The following is a 24,821-nucleotide window of genomic DNA, read 5'->3' on the forward strand; positions in this document are numbered from 1 at the left end:
CTCCTGCCAGCTAACCCGCTACTCAGGGTTTCTGATTCAGAGCTCATATGAAGAGCTCAAAATGTTCTACAGAAAGGGCAGAGAACAAGAGAAAAGGGAGACCGTGGGAACTGACCTAGTGAGTATTTTTCGTACAATACCTAAGTTCCCTCTACGTGGTACTCTCTACGTTAGTATCAGAATTCTTTGCACATGATGAGCACCAGCTGAATACATAAGATAATTGTGCGTGTTTAAAACCTGTTCCAAAAAGAATTGTATACCTTTTTTTTTCCAAGAATTTACACTTTTTTATACGTTGGCTTTCGTTAAAACCAGCTTTTAGAATCTTGTTTGCTGAAGGGAAGGAGCTTGACAGGTGTAGTCAGAAAGGGAGGGGACCAGGCATGTCCAGAGCCCTGGACACTGATGAAGGTTCTAAATGCTGCTGAGAAGCCAGGTCAAGAAAAGACTGAGTCTGGACAGCGAACACCTTGCATACAGCTAACTGACAGCCTGTCGGTGACGAAAACAGTGGATCAACACCCACTCATTTCCCTGACAAGCCCGCTTTCTCCTCCCTGTACTCAGCGGCGGGTTGCAAGGTCACACTTTGGGCTGTGTGAGGTTGAGGATCATCTGAAGAAGGAATTATAAAGAAAATAGAGAACTCTGTAGAGTTTCCATAATAAAATATTTAACATTATTTAATTATTTCTCAAAAACCACTTAGTTTGATTTAAATGTCTTGAAGTCTTGTAATGTCTGTCATGTGAGCATTTTACTTAATCTATTCTCTTCCTCAGGCCTTTTGGGAACAAGAAGTAGAATTAAAAAGTAAACAAGTGAAAAAAATTGACTGTCCACTAGCACTGCCTCATGAACTTGCTCCTGCCCTCACGTGACTCTAGGGTGCCAGAAGAGGAGAGTACCAAGTACTAAGTACTGAGATGGCCATCCTCTTTGACTTGCTACTAAAACAAGAAATTATTCAAAATGTAAAAAGGAAATTTGAAACTATTGTTCCATCAAGAAATTAACTATATAAATAGGCCACGATTTATACTCTACTTAAAGAGGTAGCCAGCTCGTATCGCTGTGTATAGAAAAGTCCTGTTGTCAGACTGACTCTGTGATGGCTAAAGCATATGGCGGTGCCTTTTTAGCCAAGAAGGAAGGAACGTATGCTTCCTGAGGCACTTGCAAGGCTATGTGTCCTGAAGAAATACTATTTATCTCTTGTCAAAAGACCAGTTGAGACAGTGGTATTTTAGCTCGGGCCTTTGGGACAGTCTAATCATTCATTTCTCTGGTTTCTTTGAGTTCAATCTGATATCAGCTTAAATCATCAGAAAGAAACTGACTTTGGCTTCCTGTAGAAACGCTGTCACTGAATTGCAATTCAACATGTGCATTTAGATTTGAGGGTCATGATAAGAAATGGCTATCCAGAGGACGTTTATACGTCGGCTGAGCAACTAGTAAAGAAGCCTCTCGCATGTCCTTTATGGACAGAGCCACACTGTGCATTCATCCCAGAATTTAGACCCAGGAAAATGTAAAAAGGAATTTCTCTCTTCTAAAAACCAATATGCTTCCTCAAAGCGCTGATACCTTTGTGTCTGTTTGTTTTCCTTCTCTCTGTCTCTGTCTCTGTCTCTCTCTGCCATTCTTGTGTTCATCCATTTATTTAATCTACACACATCTATGTAGCGCCAACTCTACCGGCTCAGCTGCTCCTCTGAGGACTGGGGCTGCCAACAGATGAGGGACATCCCTTGATGAGGAGCTCAGTGCCCACAGGGGAGATGTGCAGACAGCTGCAAAGCTTTGAGTCCTTTACTGAAAGGCTCTAGACGCAGGTGAGGAAATACTGTTTTTAAATCAGAAGATATAGAAAAAGCTGAGCTATTTGCCCAGACAGAGAAGAAGGGGAGAGAATGCAGCGAGGTCAAGGCTCGCTCAGTGGCGGGGCTGCAGGAGGAGGGGCAGGTCCCAAAAGGGGCTGTCAATTGGCTCAGAAGACAGCTGTCCTGTGGAAAGTGAGGTTCCTGGAGTGCGTTTACAGGGAGAAATGGTCTGACCAAGTGCATGTTTAGAGAGACAGCTGTGGCGTCGAGACTAGAAAGGAGAGGGACTGTGCCAGATGTTTAGCTGGGTCTTGGAATGATCAAGACAAAGGAAGATAGAGGCCCAAATAAAGCAATGCCAAGGGTTTAAAGACACTGACTTCTCCTTGGATTGTGTCATTCCTGCCTCTGCACAATAATCTCCTTTTTCCTTCATCACATTTCTTTTAACTTTGTTCCCCTATTTTAACTGTATACATATATATATTCATGTTATATATATGTTTTAAATATAAACCACCTCCAATACTTTTCTGGGAATAGGTGTGATACAATTAATGAATTTTTATGGAAATAATATTTTCTTTTCCCATTAGTGGCACAATATTTCCTAGAACACGCTATTGGACGAGCACTGTCTATACACAGGGACTAAAAATCAGAAGGAGACGAGAATTGATTCTGTCGTCTATTCAGGCTTGTGTCCCACAATACACATACATAATCAAAGAAAATGAAATTGACACTGTTTAAACAGGGCCCGTTTCAGAGACCGTATGATGCAGAGTTTTAATTAGCATTACCTATGAGGCTCTAGGATTTCACTATGATTTTACTGTGATGTTTTCTTTGAGTTGAACCAAACCATGATTGGATATGAAAACACGCTTAAATTATCGGGAAGGAAGCAGATACCATGCTAGAACCTTTATTCCAGCCCTAAAGTGTACAGCATACTCTCCTTACTAAACTACCTTCTGTTTTGTTTCTCCATGTCTTCCTGAGGTCGGGGTGAAGGAGGTGGGAGGTGAGGGGTCTGGTGGGTGTGAAGGTGGAGGTGCCGGGGTGCCGTCCCCGCCTGGAGCAGCCGCCCCTCCCCTTCACCATGTCTGGGGCTGGTCACAGCACATACTCACTCACACCCTCCGCATCTGTCTCTCCAAAGAGCCACTTCTGCCCTCAAAAATAGGAACAAGGCGGGAGTTAGTTTCCAGAAAATGCTTTTCTGGACATCTTCCCAGCACAGAACATTTCCCCCCTCTTATCCTCCAGAGCTTTTCCTAGCCATGTACATGCTTCCAGGAAGGGTTGACCCAACGCACAATGAGAGTAGGTGTCAAATTAAATGGTGTGATTCGAAGCAGGACTGAACATATCGACTGCCTGGAACTAGTTGGCATCGCTCCCCCACATCCAGAAAACGCCCAACTCCTTTCCATTGCACGGAAATCTACCATTAGTGTTAGATATGTGAGAAGCAGCAAAGATGGGGTGGGGTCACCTTCCCTAGAAGACGCCCATTAGGACAATGACTAGCCTTTTCTCTTTCTTTTCCGGTTTCATTGGGGTATAATTGACATACAGCACTGTATAAGTGTAAGGTTTATAGCATAATGGATTGACTTACATATATTGTGAAATGATTACCACAATAAGTTTAGTTAGCATCCATCATCTCATACAGATACAATAAAAAAAAAAATGAAAAAAACAATCCTTATAATGAGATCTCTTGGAACCCACCGCTCTGGCAGGACCCAAGGGTCCAGCTTGACTCCCTCTGCAGGCCAGGGTAACTGGGATCTCTCCCAGCAGATCTTCTAGTCTGCTTCTTTCCCTGCAGACCTTCCGCTGCTCCTGTCCCTGGGCGAGAGGTCAGTGACCCACGAGGGAGGCAGCCAGGATCTGGGAGGATCAGGAGTGGGAAGTAGAAGGCCATTCTGGTGCCAGAGTGTGGGGAGGAGCAAGAGAGAGGCGGGGAGAGACCCAGAGAGGGAAGGTGTACAGACCCTTCCTGCCTGCCCTCCACTCCCAACCCCAGAGGGGGAGACTGCCGGAGAAGGACGAATCAGGAATCAGAGAGGCAGAGCTGGGAGGTGTCTCAGGGCTGAGGGAAGTGGGGATGCTTCTCCCCACTTCTCGGGGCTCAGCCTAGGAAAACTGCCATCTGCGAAGAGGGTCGCACCGTTGAACCAGTAAAACGCGCTCGGGGCCACGGTATCACGCTCTATCAGGCGTGAGAGCAACCTGGGCTCCCCAGCTCCGTGGAGCTCAGCGGCAGCTGTTCCAGAACGAACAGCTGGACCAGAGGGTGGGGTCAGCGGGGGCTACGGAGTCGGGTCTCTGGGGAAGAGCAGTGTTTGGAGGCAGGCGCCCCTCAGGACAGACGCCCACAGACACCATGCAGCACACGCAGCGTCGGAGCCAAGTCGCTGCTCTCGGTGGGGGGATCTCCACGGTGGCTCCAGGAGGGCTGGTGTCCGAGTCGTCTCTTCAGCCTTGATTCATCACGACCGCCCCAAGAGTGCCACACGACACTGGATGGGTGCAAACAGGCGTAATAACAGTGGCCATCTCAAGGCGAGGTGCTCCTGGCGGCCGGTGTCCTGCTCCAAGCTGGCCTGGCCCTGGCCTGTGGGGCTGGTGGTGGGCCATCCCTGAAGGGGGGCTGGGCTGACGGGCATGTCCTGCTGCCTTCTCCAAGGAGGTGCAGTCGCTTTAGGACGTTTTCTCCTGAACCCAACTCAGCAGGGACTTACTGATTACACTGCAGTGTTACGGTGAGTATGATGACAGAAGAAGGAAGAAAAGACGAACCGCACGTGATGGGCAGACATTTAAATAAGTGGGTTAGGGAGGTGCCATTCCGCAAAGATTTTTTTCCCCTAAGTTTTTAAAAGCCCTTCTTACTCCGTGTTTCACAATTTTAAAGCTTTCAAAAGAATAATTTTAAATCATAAACTATGTAAATCCTTAGAAAATTGCTTTACTTGAAAATAGTTCTAGAAAAAGCTATTTAAACATTTTTCCGTGCTAATTATATATACTATAATTTGTAAGATTATTGCATCCTTATATAATATTATAACACATACTATTTTGGTGAAAACTCCGTTCGGCTCTCAGGGAATTCTCCTGCACATCAGTCACTGTGGGCCTAGAGTGAACAACGTGAAAATTCCCCGGGATTGTGAACACCACTACGAGGAAGAAGAAAAACGATGTGAATTTAAAAGAAACTCTGTAAATAAGAAGCAGGTTCCATTAAAAATAATAATTAATTTCTATTTCCTCATTCTTTTCCTTCTTTTTACAGACGTCATAAATTTATTGTATCTCTCTTGGTAAATTCTCTCCTCTTTTCTTGCTCTCTACCAGAAATTTTCAATTTTTTTAACTAAAAATTAAGACTATTCAGTTTCTTTTCAAAGGAAGTATGTTTTTGACTTCTGAACGTGAATAGGCCCGTAAGAAAGACCATACCTGTCACGGCGCTGTAGGGTGGCTGTCCTGAATTGATGTTGGTGGCGCGTCTGGAAACACTGTCAGCTGCTCATTCCTCCTTTTCCCCCTGACTACACTGCAGACTCTTGCGGACCAAAAGTGTAATTGGAATCTACTCTAGAAAACATCATTGACCTAGCTGCAGCATCCTTTCGTATCATCGCTAAGTTATTTGCCTGTATGTTGTTAAATGCTCTTATACTGGTGCTCGCTTTTTAGGTGGCATCTTGCGCTCTTTGGGTGTGGGAGACCTGAAGAGCCTTCTTGCCAAACAATGAAGATGGTGTGGCCAAAATGGACCTATTTTCATGTGGATTCACAAAATGGGGTGATGCTCTGTGGGAAGAAAACAGTCACCCATTCGGTTTGTGAGTACAAGTCCAGGCTAGACGGCTGAGAGATCATGGCTTCCTGAGAATCCAGGTCTGTTTGTGTTCTCCCTGCTGGTGGGTGAGTCCCTACCCCGTGTCATCAATCTGGGCATCCAGTCATCGGTCAAACAAACGTGGAACATGTGTTACCACCCTACTTTGTTTGAGCTGTTGTAAAGTGAAAATTCTGACAAATGGAAAGCATTTTTTCTTGTCTTCCTAAAAGCCTAAATTCATTCAATAACTCTTAAGAGAAGAATGTTTTTCTGGGGTGAGAATAAAACATGTCATAGCGCCGGGAAGAACATGTTGTTGTCATGATTTAGTTTTTCTCTCACTATCACTTTGTGGTCTGTCCTTGTCGATACAGATCTAGTTCATTTGTTGAACAAGTGAATGTTATAAATTTAGCACCATTTTTATCCATTCCATTATTGAAGAACATTTAGATTATTTTCAATATCCTACTGTAATCAAGATATAATTATTAAACTAATTGAGAGGGTCATGAATAGTGTAGCGTCAGTAAAATTCTTCGCCGTCTCATAAATTAGAGGCAGCCCATGAGAAAAGTAAATAGCAAGAAAAATGTGTAATGAAATGAACAGTACACAAAAAATCAGAAAGCCAGCAGTCTGGCCATGGTTCTGGCAACTGTGCGGTGTGCCTTGTGCAGGACTGAGAGGAAGGAGGGCTCAAGAGCAGGAAAAGGCTGCACAGAGGGAAAGTGGTCAGATGGCACCCTCTACCCCAGCCAGCTCACTGTCTCTGTTGCTTGAGCCATGTGGTTCAAGGCCCGTGGACCTGACAGGCATGTGACCACAGCAGGGGCGGGGACTATTGGAGAGTGAACCATAGAGCTCGCTTTAGAGCTGTGGGTGATGTGGCACCTGCCACCAGAGACCTTGCAGGTGTCAGACTCAGGAAGGAGGGAAGGAGCACAAGTGTGGGCAGCCCCTCAGTGCCGCAGTAGGATGTCGATCTGGCTTCAAGCACCACGGGCTTTATCAGGGAGGGAAAGGGCCCCGGACAACGTGCTGGGGGCTCACAAACATCAACATAGTTAATTTTTAAAGCAACTCATTGAGGTGTTACAGTTGTTATTCTACGCATGAAGAAATTCTCACTCAGAGAACGTAAATAATTTACCCGAATCGCAGATACAGTGTACGGAATGTTTACACTTTAGTAGCTGCTATGCTGGGAAGGGGGTATCTGTTCGTAAGCAGCGGCACCAACATGGGCTGTTCATCAAGTAATCGCATGCAGACAGTCTTGCGGGCCCCACGAGGGCCCCACGCTGGGTTGTCCCCCACTGGACCTCCTGGTCACGCTCCTTTCACTCCATGACAGTCATTTGCTGCTCACCAAACGTGTGTGCTTGTGAGAGAAACAGAACGGGTGGGGCGAAGACACAGAATGACATCCTTTCCTCCATGAGGAGGCACAGGCAAGTGTGCTTTGTGCTGGGACGTTCGGTTAATTGACAGGCTGATTCTTCCAAAGAACTTGGCAGCCTATGAAAAATCTTCACGATCAGTTCCCGTCTCTGCGCAGATCTGCAGAACAAGGCCTAAAGGAATTGGCGGTTTTGGGTCCGGTCTGATAACTGAGCAGGTGTCATGAAGGGACACCCCTACTTTATGAGTCACCTGGCTCTCGTTCCAATTCTGGACGTCCTCTTGCTGTGTAATAAGTATTTAGTTTCCTGTCACTTCTTCCCATTAAAAGAAATCAGAATATTACATTAACTCTTTGTGATAATTTTTTTGCAATAGAAAATATCTGTAGTGGAACATAAAATTGTTCATTATAAACCAGAATAGTATGCCCTGGAAAAATAAGCTAAAGAATCAGAGGGAAAACCTCTTTCAGAAATTTGACTGAACTTTCTCCGAGGGTGAGCCGTCTGCTGGAAACGCAGGCGTGGGGACACAGGTGAGTGAAGACACCACGTGCTTGTCATGGCTCTCCTGCAGGAGGGTGGACCCACATGGGTACGGGACTTTACAGAGTAAACTCCGTGTCAGGAGGACAGCAGGGGGCTGTAGGGCACACGGAAGATGCAACTCAAGTCAGAGGATCAGGGAGCGACTTCAGGAGGAAATAAATTTTAAACTTGAATGTGAGGAATATGTCTGAATATTTTTTTTGTGTGTGTGTGAGGAAGATTAACCCTGAGCTGACATCTGTTGCCAATTCTCCTCTTCTTTGCTGAGGAAGATTGGCCCTGGGCTAACATCTGTGCCCATCTTCCTCTACTATATATGGGACGCCACCACAGCATGGCTTGACAAGTGGTGCGACGGTGCACGCCCGGGATCCGAACCGGCGAACCCTGGCCCACCGAAGCGGAGCTCGCACACTTAACCGCTGTGCCACCGGGCTGGCCCCGTCTCTGAATAATTTATGGCAAAGGGGTTTGTAGATTACTAAGCCTGAAGCATCAACGTGGGCAAATACCATCAAGGTGCGCATGTGCAAAAGACAGGCGCAGGTTTGGATAAACAAGCCATTTCACCCCAGTATGATTACTTTAAGAAAATCAGATTAACACTAATATTTGCTGAGGACAGTGTATGTTAAAGCAAAGTGGAGGTGTGATTGAAACTAATTGCTATGATTGGATAAAATATGGTGTCAAATAATTAATGATTAGCATTCAAATAAAAGAAATGCAAATATGAGTTATTCAGCATTTGAAGGTAGAGCTTGGGAAAACCAACAACAGATAGTAATGCAGAAAATTAGTGCGAGCAAGTATTTGCTAAGAAATGAGCCAAAATGTCTGCTCAAGCAGTGTCCCTCCCTCAGCGTCCCGCTGTGTTCTCAACCCCATATCCACTGTAAGTTCTGCCATCTAGCCGTCTAGATTGTCAGTCTCATCCTGTGTGTGTTTCACACGATGAAGCTGAGACATGTATCTCATTTTCAGTTTTTTTACACAAATTGTGGCATGCTTTAGACACTTTTCTGTACTTTTCCCCACTTAGTAGTAAATCCTGGAATAATTTAAAATCACATCATCTAGATCATCCTTGTTCCTTTTTATTGTATAGCTACATAGTACTCCATTTGTAGATATAACATGATTTCTTCAATCGCTCTCCAATGATGGATATTCAGGTTATTTTCAATATTTTGCAATTTCATTGAGGTAGTTAGTAAACTTGTGCATTTTCATTTTGTGCTGCCGGAGATGTATCTTCTGGGAAAATTCCTAGAGGAGGGATTGCTGAATGAAAACATCAATGCACGTGTAGTTTTGATAAATATTGCCAAATATTCCTTCAAAGCATTGTCATCGTCTCCATTCTAACTAGTAATTATGACGGTGTTTCTTGTCCCATGGCCTCACCAATCCAATGTGCCCTCTTATTTTTGTTCAGTTGATTAGGTGAGAAATGGTATTTTACTCTAACTTTAATTGCATTTCTCAAATCGTGAGTGAGCTTGCACATCTTTCTATATCTTTAAGTGCCATTTCCCCTTTTTAATAACAGATTTCATGAAATATAATCCATATACCGTAAAATCCACCCTTTCAAAATATGCAGTTCAGTTGTGGGTTTTTGTTTGTTTCTGAGTCGATTCACAGAGTTGCGCAACCCTCACCGCTAAGTACATCCTCATCGCCCATTAGCACTCCCTCCTCAGAGATCCTGGCTGCCACTAATGCACTTCTGTCTTGATAGAATTACCTATTCTGGACATTTTACATAAACTGGCTCATAGGATCTTTTGCGATTTTGTGACTTTCTATCTTTTGTGTCTGGCCTCTGTCTCTCAGCGTAGTGTTTTCAAGGTTCCTCCATGTTGTAGCGAGTTTTAGTACTTCATTCATTCCTTTTTATTGCAGAATAATATTCCCTCATGTGGATATAGCACATTTTATTTATCCATTCATCATTTGATGGACATTTGGGTTGTTTTCCCATTTTAGATATTATGAATAATGCTTGTATGTTTTTGAGGACATATGTTTTCAATTCTGCTGAACAGGTACTAGGAGTAGAATTGCTGAGTCATATGGTAACTTTGTACTTACCATTTTTAGAAAATACCAAAGCTGAACTGTTTTCCAAAATGGCTACACCATTTGACATTCCCATAAGCAAGGATTGAGGGTCCCCACTGCTCTGCATCCTCGCCAGCCCTGTTATTGTCCATCTGTTATCGTCCATCTCTTTGCTGTAGCCATCCTAGTGGCTTTGCTATGCATCCCCTGATGTCTGATGATGCTGAATGTGCTCACTGGATGTTGGTATATCATCTTCGCAGCAATGTCTTTTCAAATGTTTTGCTCATTTTTAAAATGGCTGATTTGTGTTTTCATCATTTGTTTGCAACTGTTATTTACACATCCTGGATACAGGTTCCTTATCAGATATATACTTTGCAAACATTTTCTTCTATGCTGTGAATTGTTTTTTCATTTTCTTGATGTGAAGAAAAGATTTCTAAATTTTGATTAAATCCTATGTTTTCGGCACACAAAGCCAGTCAGCCTTCTTTTATCTTATCTTTGTGTTGTATGAATTGTCTCAGTAAACTCTGGATTTCAGGTGATCAAATTGCAGATCTCTGTCTTTTCCTCCTCCTCCCATGTCCTCAGGTTTCTTTTCTTCCTTTTTAAATTTTATTTTGGTGGTTAGTACATATGCTTGGAGGATGTCCTCTCTAGCCTGCTCATATTTATAAGACCCTTCCTCTCAGGAATCAGTATATGAGGCATAGGGGCCTCCTCCGTGGCAATAGTTGTTTTTCTGGGTTTAAGGAAATTGGGTTTAGATCTGGTTTGAAGTAGCCCATTGGCTGTGCCTTGGAGATGCTGTGGGTATTCTCCCTATACCCTGAGGATCATGGTCTGTATTGATGACAGAGGCACAGGCAGCAGCAGCAGAAGCATTCTGTGGCATCCTAGTGCACGCTCTACTTTTACGATGGACATCAGAGTGCCATATGCATGGCGTCTGCTCGTCCCCGATGAGCAACGCCTGATGGCCCATGTGTGGCACAGGCTGCCAGTCTTTTCCCTGAATGCCCCACAGAACCAGAGTCCACACCTGATTGAGACACATAACCTACGACCATGGTGTAAGAGTTGTCCCCTTGAGCCTAGCATCGTCACTGCCTCTTCTGTATTCAAGAAAAATGATTCAATCTGAGACATGCAGAGAGGTCCAGGAGGAAACACCTGACCCAGGCTATCTTAGGGGCTCCACTCCCATTCCCCACCCACAAATGCAGCTCCCAATAGTCATCACTTAGGTCAGTTAGATCTAGGACAGAGGCTTGGGGAGACTCAGCAAACACAGCATGAGACCGAAGCTCTCCAGCAGGCAGCAGTGCAACAAAAACGGCTTTTTTTTTTTAACATATATTGAAATGATAGTGTATTTTCCATCCTTTATTCAATCCATACGGTGTATGACATGGATGGATTTGGGGATGTTAAACCAACCTTGCATTCCTAGGATAAATCCCATTTAGTGGTTGTACATAGTTCTTTCCATATGTTGTTGGATTTGATTTGCTAGCTTTGGTTGAGAACTTATGCATGTACATTCATGAGGTATATTGGTCTGCTAAATATTTTGGAATAAACATGATATACCTTTTTAAATCATAATAACATTTTTAATATTTTTTAATTTTAAGAAATGGTCAGAGATGAACACCTTGTCAAAGAAGAAATACAAATAACCAATAAGAATGTGAAAAAACTCTTCCATAGCATAAGTAATCTCAGATATCAGATTAAAACAATGATAGACTATTATGCATATTTGTAAAGTCATTAGAAATACACTACTCAGTGTCAGCCTGTGGCTTTGGTAAAGAGGCACCCCTAAATATATTGCTGAAAGTTTCAGTATATACTACAAATGTTAAAAATATTTTTATGTTTCATTAATAAATAATATAATAATGACATAATATTGCATAATAATAATAAAGGAACACAAAGATTTATCTATACTTATGTTTATTAGCAAAACATAAATAGAAACAATAAGAGTTAGATAAATAAATTACAGTTCAGATAATGTAATACTACATAGCCACTACAAACAATATTGTGAAAAATGTGTCATGACATGGAATATTATTCACAATATATTGTTAAGAAAATGTTTATAAAACAGTATGTATAGTGTCATAGACTGAGTATGTCTCCCCAAAACTCATATGTTGAAGCCCTAATCCGCAGTGTGGCTATTTGGAGAGAAGTTCTGTAAGCAGGTGATAGAGGTTAGATAAGGTCATAAGGTGGGGCCCCAATAAGAGGAAGAGACTCTAGACCTCTCTCTCCTCTGTGTGAGGACACAGTGAGGACCACCATCTGCGAGTCAGGAAGAGGGGTCTCACCAGAAACAGCACCTTGATCTTGGGCTTCCAGCCTCCAGATCTGTGAGAAATTTCTGTTGTTTAGAAGCCACCCAGTTGGTGGTATTTCATGATGGCAGCCCAGACTGACTAACACATATGGTTCATTCCCTTTTCCACTTTTCTAAAGTCAAGTCTGTATGTGCGTATGTAGAAGAAGAGGGATACAAAGTATTACCTGCAATTTTCTCACGATTGTGGGATTACTGTTGGGTTTTGTTACATTTTCTCTCTGTATTTTAAGTTGGATATATAAATTTTTCAATGAAAATACAATAAATTTTAAAACAGAAGCAATGAATAAAAAAAAGATCGGGCCAGCCTGGTGGCGTAGTGGTTAAGTTAGGCATGCTCTGCTTTGGTGGCCCAGGTTCACCGGTTCGGATCCCTGGCATGGACCTACACCACTCATCAAGCCATACTGTGGCAGCCTCCCTAGTACAAAATGGAGGAGGACGGGCACAGATGTTAGCTCAGGGCCACTCTTCCTCAACCCCCAAAAAAAATCTCCCCCCAAAAATCAAAACTTGTCAAAGTCACCAGTTCTGAGCAAAAGAATCAAAGAATGCTACCTTAATAGTACTCCTAGCTTACCCTATAAAATAAGTGTCTGTGCCTCTGTTATCTACTATAGAAGTTAAATGAGCCATGTTAAGTTATTGGTGCCAGAATAAATATAAGAAAACTAAAATTTTAAAGTATTTTATCTACTTTTAAATGATATATATATAAACATAATTATTGATATAGAAGTATTCTGAGGAGGTATTTTGTAAAAAACAAAAAACAAAAGAAATAAGCAAAACACTATTAAAATCAAATTCTTAAAATAGTTGATAAACGACTTGCACATAAACTTCATCTGGTAAATTTAGAATGATAATAATGGAAAGGAAACATAAGAATATTGAGTTACAACCAAGGAGATTCCACTGTTGCAGTAAAGAAAAACACTTTAATTTTATGTTGCTTCAGCTATCTATTTACACATGTATATGTACTTAAAACATATACACACACATATATTTAACATTAATTCACAATATGAACTCACACCTTCAGAAACAGCTATACTGATGCCTGCCAAAATATCAGATGGTCCTCCGGAGGGCAAAAGCAGTGCAGATACTGATGCTATTATGACTTGGTTTTCTTTCTCAAAAGCTGAGATACAGATAATTAGCCGGGAATAAAATGCACATTTCCATGAAAAAATCACGTGTGCCCTTTAGGCTCAAGCTAAGTGTTTCATGTACAATCACATCTCAATTTAAATAGCATTTTGGTGAGCTCTACGAGTTTTTTCAAAGCAGGAGAATGCAAATAGTAACTGAGTTTTCACTTTCATATTCTTAGCCCGGAAGTCCATCCAGCAGTCCCAAACATTTTATTTGGATTTCTGCATATTTCTGTAAAATAGAAGGTAGACTTAAAGTAAGTGATGTCTGCAGCCTCTCAACTGTTTTATGATGATTTCTATGTCATTTTAGTCATAACATTTGTGCAAAAATCATGTAAGCTGCACAAACCACACGCTTCTGAAGAACAAAGGCATATTTGCCAAAACGCAAGGGAACTGATTAGAAATTCATTATGTTGTGCTTTTCAAACCATGAAGGGCCTAATATCACCCACTGATCTTTTTAAAATGCCCTATGCTCTCATAGGACTGACTGTCTGTTCTGTGGTCTTCTCTAAATTCCGGGATATTCCAGTGTTCACTCATTATGGTGAGGGTCCCAGTGCACAGCGGTCGTATCATTGTGTCGGCTGGTCACACTGCCCCGGCCCGCTGAGTTCAGGGCCCGCTCCGTCTGCTAACACCAGCACAGCCTCTTCACCTGCACTGGCCGCTAGTCGGGGTTCTGCAGGGTGGTGCCTCCTGGGTGGAGGCTGGGATGTCCCCACGAGGATAACTGGTACATAAAGGGGCTTCCAGCTGCCCGGCTCTTCCTCATCTGTCCTTGAATGGGAAGCTGGTGCCTCCTTGCTGGACTCCTGTAACTCTGGGGCTGGACCACGTGCTTTCAGTCCTAATCCTCCCTGCCCTGCCCTCCCTTCTAAGGCCCACTGAGGGACTACCTGCTGTTCCAGAAGTCTGACTTCACTCGACAAGGAGCTTTGGGGAACGTCTATCAGTCTGTGTCTGCATCAGCCCAGCATTTATCTCTTTTGCCTGCGGCTTTTCCAGTTCTAGCCAGTCCCCTGCGTCAGCTCTACAAGATGATTTCATTCTGTTCCGTTACACACACACACCACAAATGCACACAAGTGCATACACATGAACACGAACGTGAGTGCACACACACTGGGCCATTATGAGTCAGCCACCATGCTCTTCCTGTGAAGAGAGGAAGGCAGGCTGCATTCTGCCCATGCTTAGACGTCTGCTTATGATCTCAGTTCACCCTTTTTCCTGATGAAGATGGTGTTTTTTATGATGGCACATGATCTCATCACCTTGGTACAAATAGGACCTCCCAAAAGGGATAAAAATGGACAGTTAGCAGTAGGAATAAGGTACATGCAAATATGAAATAAAATAAAATCAATCAATTAGAAAGTTATAGAATTATGAAAATAGAAGATTCCTATATATATAGAACTCTATCAATTTAAATATACATTTTCTCTTTCTTATTTAGAAAATTTTTTACCACTCTGAAGAGTACAGAGAATAAGTTAATATTCATACAATACCTACTTAGAAAAAATCAGTAGCTAATGTGAAATGATTTTAAAATGTTTTCTTTTGGAGGACACTAAAACAAAAGCGCATTGATATGAACATACATCTCCCAATTACATCCCTAAGAGCCCCTCCCCAGAGATAATCACTGGATTTTGAAGTTGCTGAGTATCCTTCTTATAAAGTGCTTTCTGCTTTGGCTATAAATATGTCACAAAACAATATGTTTGTTTAGGTCAACATAAACAATATACATTTATGTCTCTTTTAAACTTGCTATGCCTGCAAATTTATGTTTTTTGAGACATATGCATAAGGGTACACATAAATGCAGATCACTCCTTTTTAACTGTTGTATATTTTATGGTTTATAGCTTGATGGTTTCATCTACTTCCTTGCTGATAGATATTTAGTTTGTCCCATTTTTCACTTTCACAACCCATGCTACCACGAACATCTCTGGCCATGTCTCCTTGTGCACTGATATCAGAATTCCTGTAGGGGTAGGGTTTTTGGGTCATGGGTTATATACGTGCCCGATTTTTCCACATATTGACAGCTTGCTTTCTAAAGTCCATGTGTCAATTGTGCTATCAGAGCAGGAAGGGGCCTGTGCCAAGGCCTGCAGGCTTGTCATAGTGTAGTGTTATGTAGACTTGTTGTCATAATTCAGTGTCATGTAGACTGTTGTCATAGTGCACTGTCATGTAGGCTGTTGTCATAAGTCGGTGTCGTGTAGGCTGTTGTCACAGTGAAGAGTCATGTAGAGTTGTTGTCATAAGTCAGTGTCATGTAGATTGTTGTCATAGGCAGTGTCATGTAGTCTGTTGCCATAAGTCCGTGTCATGTAGACTGTTGTCATAGTGCAGAATCATGTAGACTTGTTGTCATAATTCAGTGTCATGTAGGCTGTTGTCATAGTGCAGAGTCATGTAGACTTGTCATAATTCAGTGTCATGTAGACTGTTGTCATAGTGCAAAGTCATGTAGACTTGTTGTCATAATTCAGTGTCATGTAGAGTGGTTGTCATAGTGCAGAGTCATGTAGACTTGTCATAATTCAGTGTCATGTAGACTGTTGTCATAGTGCAGTGTCATGTAGATTTGTTATAGTGTATTGTCATGTAGGCTGTTTTCATAGGGCTGTGTCTTGTAGACTTTTTGTCATAGGGCTATGTCATGTAGGCTGTTGCCATACTGCTGTATCATGCAGGCTTATTGTCATAGGGCAGTGTCATAAAACTTGATGTCATAGGGCTGTGTCACTGGACTGTTGTCTTAGCACAGTATAATGTAGGCTGGAGTCATAGGGCAGTGTCAGGCATGCTTGTTGTCATAGGGCAGTGTCAGGCTGTAGTATTTTTATTGGCCTGAGTCAGTTTTCCTGCAGAAAACCCCATTACTTATGCCCCTGGTTGCTGTTTCCCACATGTAACTGGTTCTTTTTCACCCAAAGCTCCATCTTGATAAAGAACCTCTTCACCATTTCTCAGATGGCAGGGGTCATATTTTCCTGTCACAAGAAAGGGATTATGTAATCTCTGGGTTTGGGTTCTCAATTTCTTCTACACTGTGTCCCGACCACTATATTTGATCAGGCTTTTAATACACGCCCAATAATTTAGTTATATATTAAATTTAAATGAATTACATTTTATCCAGCATTTCTATATTTTAGAAAGAGGCCCTCACCTTACCTGCAGTCCAGTTCACAATTTTTGTCCAGAAAATGTATCTTTTACATCAGGAGTCAGCAGAATTTTCTGTAAAGGTCCAATAGTAAATATTTTGGGCTTTGTGGGCCACCTGGTCTCTGTCACAGAAGCAGCCACGGACAGCACACACATAAATACGTAATGAATGAGTCCCAGTAAGTCCGCGGTCTGGGTTTGACCCATGGCCATCCTTTGACTACCTTGTTCCCTCGTAGAATCTAAAGAATCAATTTTTAAAATCATATTATAACACAACATATACTAAGAAATGCCTGCTTAAAATAAGGACTGTATAACTCAGCCATCTCTTTCAGGAAAAGAAATCTGTAGAACTACACAAAGTTAAAGTTAATGATATCTTCTTAGCAAATTAAAAAAAAAGATTTTGAATAATTTTCTCTGAATTATGTGCAACAAAACTTATCAGCTTCTTCTCTATTTAATTTCTTCACGAACTCCTCTGTGTGTGTATGTGTGTGTGCGTGTGTGTGTGTGATTTGCAGTGTACCTGCAACTTGTATGATGAAGGGAGCACCTTCTATGCTTGTTTCATTTTTGTCTCCAAATGCAGGAAACAGAAGCGTATTTGTTTTTACAAGATTCGCACTCAGGCTGTGTTGACATTAGGGTGAGCTGTGCTTTACGTATCTGTGCTGTCATTCACGGGCTCTGAAGCCTGGCACTTTCGAAAGTTCATGAGTAAACCAATCTCTTCCAGTATTCGCTCTGGTCCAGTTCGCCCAGGAATATTAAACCGAGTCATTGCTATGCCACATCCTGACAGAAGGAGCAGAGGCAATCAACCACTCAGGTTAAAATATTTTGTTTATGTACTAACACAACCTCTCTCCATTATCACCCAACACCTTTGCTGATTCTGTGAAAGGAAAGCCCTCCTAAGCCTGCATGTATTTTATTAAAAGAAACACATCGTGGAGCTCTACAAAGTCATTTTTTTCTAAAAACTGGTTTATGGTAGAGGTATTCATGACCTTAGTGATAGGATTTCAGCTTCATTCCTCTTCAGAAAGGAGGACAGAGTGGTAAAAAGATAACATGATGTAAGATGATATGGACGGCAGCTTTGTGTCCTTGCTCTGCCGTCACACACCCTTGTGGCCTCAGGCAGAGACCTGAACCTCTCTCGACTCCAGGTCCCAAACACCTGCCCTTTCACTTTCTGGGGAAGTCCCCCAGGGCCACAGGGTAACACCTGGGAAAACACTGTGAGAAATGCAAAAAGAGCACCATTTTCCTCCCAGCCTCTCTGGACCTCCAGAGTGGCACCACTCCAAGCCCAGAGCCTCCAGCAAACGTGGGCCACTGGGAACCCACCAGGACCTCCATCCTAAGATCCAAAAGCCCGTCTCCTTCCCAGCAAGGCAGTTAGAAACACAGTGACACTTACAGCTTCTGCCCTATGAAGGCTTGGGTCTCCCTTCACCTCGCTCTGCTGCCAGGCCACCTGAAAGGAGAAATCCTGAGAGCTATCTATTGTTCTCTGCCGCTGGGAATCATTCCCTTCAGAAAGAACTGAAAACATTCTCAGTCTGACGTCTGCCTTTAACAGACTTTTCATGCCTCCCAAGCTGGACCGAGAGGGCTTTGCCACTTCAGCCAGGCCTCTGGTCCCTGAGACAAGCAACCAGCTCAGAAAATGTGACCCCAAGCACCCACCGTATGTTCTCCTCCGTTGACACGTGCTTCCCCCTCCTGTCCTTCCTCCATTGCCGACCTTTCCACCGGGCTGTGTTCCCACCAAAATCTTTACCTTGAGATGAATAAACTACCTCTTCACCCCAGGCTCTTCACGGCCACTCCCTTCACCTCTGGCCTTAGCCCAACCTCATTTATACACCAGCAACACCACTTCTCAGTGGCTTCTCAGGAACAGAATTCCCAAATCTCTGTGTTCCACAGGGCTGGACATGCCTACACCTCTCAATGCCCCCTTTCTATTTCCAAACAATAATGTTCCAACACGTGGTCTTCTGGGGGGCATATTGAAGGCGTATACCAACATCCATCTCCTTCCTGGTGATTGTCAACTGAGCTTTCAGCCTCTCCTCATCCGCCGAGGAATTGAACATCACTCACTTCCTTTCTACATGGCTCTGATATCACCACGGAATGTCAGCATCTACATGGACAGCCCATCCCATCCTAATCTTGTTTTTGTCAACTCCATTGACACTTGCTTCAATTTACCTTCTTCAGCTGTCTCTGAAAGCATAAGCTCTAAGACACTGATTTCTGATCAGAAACGTCTCCCATTCTGCAGCTACACTGGTTCCTTGAGCCCTTGAACTCTCCATTTTTCTAAATCAAGGACTTCATTCCAGCTCTACCGTTCCACACATTCACCCTAGATCCTGATCTGTGGTTTCTCCCCTGCGCTTTGCAGCATTTCAAACGTGTCCTCTACTACGGCAAGAGGCAGTCCAGCGCACTGGTTACCTTCATGGGCCGTGGGACCAACGACACAGATGACAGCCTTGGCTCTCCCAGCGCTCAGTGGTGTGGGCGAACTTTCCTCTTACCCTCAATGTCTCAGTTCCATCCTCAAAATAAGAATAATAATAGTACCTACCTCATCAGAATTTTGAGACAATTAATTAATTTTCTATGCCTAAAACAGAGAATGTGCTCAACAAATGTTAGCCAGCATTATCATCTTTGGTCATTTTCCTCACCCACTCCTCATGCAACTATCCCAGACACTCACCACAACCCTCAATCACTTATTAAAAGCCATCCCCTTTCTCCTAGCAGACAACATGTCTCCTCATTCACAGAATATAATTGACCTGGTACCTTCAACGTCTCACTGCAAATCCTGTAATGGGGTCCATGTCTGTCAACCCAGACCTCCCCTCCTCCAGTCCCAGAGGAAGAGACCACCTTGGCCAGTACGAGGATGAGTCTTCCCTCTGATCATGATTCAGTCTCCTCTGGTGTTGTCTACAATCTTGCTCCATCAGGTGTCTGTTTTCTGCGTTCATCTCCACTCCCCACTCCACTGATTGCTTCTGCATGAGCTACACATCTGATCAAGTCGACCCACCTTAAAAAAAGAATTTCACTGAACCCTGGGTCTTTCTGTTGCCATTTCTTGTAGAATATCCCAGAGAGAGACAGCATAAACTTTTGCTAACTGCTGTTAGTAACTGCTCCACTATGTCTAGGCATTAAAGTTTCCAGAGAAAGCTACTCTTCTCTGGGGTATATAGAATAAACAAAAATTAAAATATCTAAAACAGCTGAACTTATACAAACAGAGAGTAGATTGGTGATTATCAGGGGCTGGGGGTGGGGGAGAGGGGGAGGTGTTTGTCAAAGGGTACAAACTTCCTGTTATTATAATACGAGGAATTCTGGGGATCCAAGGTATGGCATGGTGACTATAGTTAACAATACTGTACTGTATACTTGAGAGTATACTAAGAGTATACTAAGTACTCAATCTTAATTCAGATTAAGATCTTAAATGTTCTCACCACCACCACCACAACAAAAAATTGTAATTATGTGAGGTGATGAAAGTGTTAACTTACATTATTGTGGAATCATTTCACAGTATATACATGTATCAAACCACCAGATTGTACACCTTAAACTTACACAATGTTATATGCCAATTATATCTCAATAAAGCTGGAAAAAAAGAATTTCCAATCTTAAATGCTTGTATGCACTTTAAGCTATATACACATAACTATGTTGACCAATCAGACCTTCTAAATGACTCCTGAAATCTATGAACTTATCTTGTAATAAAAAGAAGGTAGGTAGATAAATAGCTATAAGCAGGGTTGAAAAGATAAGTGCAAATAGAAGTAGACAGTGTTCAGATAAGAAAGATATTACTTTATCTGGGGAAAAGGGAAAAAGAAGGGAGGATTCGTGAATGTCTTAGAAATGTTGGTAGGATCCAGAGTTTAAGATTGCAGGGGGCTGAGAATCTTGGGCTAAAGAGTTGGACTTCTTCCTATTGTTAGGACCCTAGAACACTGTTACTCTGAATTGCCCAGATGTGAAGCAGTTTAGCTGTAAATCAATGTAAGTTTCAATTTGAGGATAATATTGGAAACTGTCTATTTTCTGCATTTCTATCTCATTGGATACAGTGAGCCGGTAGGGACCACGTGCATCTCCATCTCAGCCTCCCAGGAGGATCAATTACAAATTTTTTGTGGGGCATCCCATGACTCTTCAATGTGAGCCTGAGACCAACACATGCAATGCTTTTCCAGTCATAACACACAAAATTCACAATTCTAATTTAGTGAAAATCTACCTAGCTATTTCCATGTGTTTTTAGAGGTTAACTAACAGAGATTTCATTTTATTTCCATATACATAGCGGATAGCAAAACGGTTAACAAAGAAGAAAACTAGGCTGCAGTTAAACTACGATGGGATGAAGATCAATTCCAGAGCTGGATCAGGAGAGATTTGTTCTTTCCTTGCCCAAACTCAGTGGGACACACGACCAGCTTGTTTCTGGTCTTTCTTTTTGTGGACTGTTTATATGGGGCCAACCAATGGCCAACCTTGAGGCATTTTATCTGGGATCTTTCTTTCAGGGGTGTATTTGTTTGAAAAAATCCCTCAGTTGTTTTGATAGTCTCAATTCAGGCAATGCCAGTTTTTTGGAACACAGTATTAGTTTTAAAGATGGTTTAAAAATACAGTCACCATCTTTATTAAGTAATTTGTCTGAGATTAGGTTTACCAATTTAACAAATTTCATTTCCCTTAATTTTCCTAAGTGGGAGTGGATGGTAGGGTAGAAGAAGGGGAGACACGCTTCCTGTAGAAAATAAGCCGACACTGGCAGCAGTTTGCCAGCGGAAGAGCAGGGAGGACGGAAACCCGAATGGCAACAGGACAGTGGGGGGGTCCGAGGTCCCCACTGCAGGACACACCCCAGAGTTATGGTCAGTGACCAAAATAACACTAAAATTACTCAGAAACACTTCAATTTTGATCAAAATTGTCTTTATTCTAAGGCAAGAAAATGAGCCCAATAATTTAAGATGACTTTTTATTATATAAATTTCAGATTACATCGTGATATTTCCATTTCTGTGTAGACTAAATCATGTTCACCACCCAAAGACTAATTACTATCCATCACTGTTCACATGTTCTCTGTCACCCCTTTCACCCTCCTCCCTCCCCACTTCCCCTCTGGTAACCATCAATCTCATCTCTGTATCTACATGTTTGTTGTTGTTGTTTTTATTTTCTACATATGAGTGAGATCATACGGTATTCGACTTTCTCCATCTGACTTTTTTCACTTAGCATAATACCCTCAATGTCTATCCATGTTATCACAAATAGCAAGATTTCGTCTTCTTTATGGCTGAGTAGCATTCCATTGTGTATATATACCACATCTTCTTTATCCATTCATCCCTTGATAGGCACTTTGTTTCCAAGTCTTGGCTATTGTGAATAAAGGTGCAGTGAGCGTAGGGGTGCAAATAGCTTTTCACCTTAGGGTTTTCATGTTCTTTGGATAAATACCCAGCAGTGGAATAGCTGGGTCATATAGTAGTTCTATTATTAATTTTTTGAGGAATGTCCACACTATTTTCCATAGTGGCTACACCAATTTACACTCCCACCAGCAGTGTCTGAGGGTTCCCTTTTCTCTACATCCTCTCCAACATTTGTTATTTCTTGTCTTGTTACTTATAGCCATTCTGACCAGTGTGAGGTGATACCTCATTGCAGTTTTGATTTGCATTTCCCTAATAATTGGTGATGTTGAACATCTTTTCATGTGCCTGTTGGCCATCTGTATATCTTCTTTGGAAAAATGTCTGTTCAGATCTTTTGCCCATTTTTTTAATTGGGTTATTTTTTTGCTGTTGTTGAGTTTTATGAGTTCTTTATATATTTTGGATGTTAACCCCTTATCAGATATATAATTTACAAATATCTTCTCCCAATTGGTAGGTGATTTTTTGTGAAAGAAATGCTTAATACAAGAAGTTGATTATACTTAAAGAGTATTGCAGTTATTTGAAAGTTTTGCTCACCAGAAACACCTTATTGATAGAAAATGCCAGATCAGTGGCCCATGGCTGTTCTTGGGTGAGAGTTTTCAAAAGTAGGAGGCAGAGTGAACATATTCTATTCTGAGCAAATCTTTCTATACCTCTACAAGACAAATGATTCCTTTCAAGTGCACTCAGTGACTATCATGTCGATTTTCACAAAGAAACACAAAAATCTTTGAAAACTGGAAGATTTTGCATCTATTCACAGCCACATGCCTACATAACCCAAAATACCCACAGTATCAACTTGATTAAGAAGGCGGAGCAGAAGCAAAACAACTTTAAACAAAATCCTTTGACGCAGGAAGTCCCAGTTGGTTCCTCTGTTTAGAACCTTTGATTGAGCCTCTGAGCTGAGAATTCTAGCTTTGAGGAACAACACGCGCCAAAGTTAGACACAGCAGATGTTCCCGTCTGTGCTCCATTCATGGGAAACTACACTGGGTCTGATTGTCTCTCTTAAGAACTATGAGATCACAGAGGAACTAGCTTGAAAAAAATAGCAAAGGGAAATATAGAAAAACTGTTTGCGCAGTAGTTCATGTTTTGCATTTTGGAAGAATTTTATATTATAACTAGAAATTTCACTATATTCATTGACAAGCCAAATGCCAGAACGCAAGCATGGCTTTTAACAGATATTTAAATCCTGGAAACTAAATTACCACTTTATGTTTTATTTTTTTAATTTCTTGAGAGTTTTTTGGAATCTATTAATACTTCATATATAAAGAAAAGAGAATTCGAGCTTTTTAAAACCATGTTTGGAATACGATAAACGGAGTATGTAAAGAAGACGGAGAAGAGGGCAGATTTCAGCTGCAGTCGTCACACAAAAACGGTAACTATGTGAGGCGATGGTACGTTAGTCAGCTCGACTGTAGTAATCATTTCACCATGTATATCAAATAATCATGTTGTACATCCTCAATATACACGATTTTTATAAAAAATATATAAATAAGTGAAAAGAAGTAAAAAACAAAAAGAAGAAGACAGAGAAGCCCTGGGAATCATGTCAGTCTACCCTAAATGGTGCGTTTATCTTCAGAGTCAGATTTCTTTTCTAAATGAGGAAATTTTCATTCAGTAAACTTGCACTTCAGAATAAAAGCATCTATTTCTTGCAGAGATTCAGTATAACAATTTTTAAACGTTGTGTCCATTGATTATTCACATAACATCATACTAATATAAAACTGACTATAGAATCATTAACATCAGTCAGAGTTCTTCAAAAAACAGAAAAAAGAAGAGATATACGTTAAGGAATTGGCTGAATGGGCTCACGTGATCTGGAGGCTGAGAAGTCCCAAGATCTGCAGTCTGAAGGCCTGAGAACAGGGAGATCTGATGGCATATGTTCCAGTCCAAGTCCAATGGCAGGAGAAGACCCGTGTCCCAGCTCAGAGACCACCAAGCATCAGGCAGAGAGAGCAAGTCCTCACTCACTCCTCTTTTTTGTTCTATCAGGCCCCCACCACACCGGAAGGTCATCTGCGCTGCTCAGTCTACTGACGTAAATGTAATCTTGTCTAGAAACGCCCTCACAGGCACACCCAGAATAAAATTTGACCAATATCTTGACACCTCAGGACACAGCCAAGTTGACACATGAATTAACCATCACAATTGACATACAAGCTAGTACTTTTAACCCAAATTGGTAATGAGTTATTTCTTGAAATTTGCTAATGACTGCCTCACTCTCTGCTGTGGTCCATGCCTTTTCGCTGCTGCCTGGCTCATCCTTCTCTAGCAGCACAGCTGCCATGGCGTGAGGTGGTAGCAGGTTTCCATGGATTCCCAAAGCTCCAGAGGCATGACGGGGTCAGACCCTGGAGACCGTTCGCAGTGAGCGCACTTCCAGGAGGCAGAGACAGAGTGGGCTGGAAACAGGGACTGGGGGTCATCCTGCTGATGACTCACCTCGGCTCCCCTGGAGCTGGTCAGCTTTTCCCAGTTTCAGCTTTTGGGTCTTCTGATAGAGTGTTAGATAAGACCCCTAAGTTTCCTTAAGACTTTGCTATTTTGGTTTCCTGTCTTTCTAATTACAGTCCTGGAACTGAAGTCTTTGTTTACCAACACGCAGGGTCTTTTCCTCCCAGAGGGGACTTGATTGACAAGGCTGTTCTCCATACTGGAGAATCAGGAACCTGAATCACCAGATGTCAGGAAATATGCCCTACACTATTCCAAGGGGTTGTAAGCGCCTTGAAGGCCACAGATAGATTCCACTCATCTTTGC

Source organism: Ceratotherium simum, chromosome 11, assembly GCF_057802395.1.
Source record: "Ceratotherium simum simum isolate JZ-2026a chromosome 11, ASM5780239v1, whole genome shotgun sequence".
NCBI classification, from domain to species: Eukaryota; Metazoa; Chordata; class Mammalia; order Perissodactyla; family Rhinocerotidae; genus Ceratotherium; species Ceratotherium simum.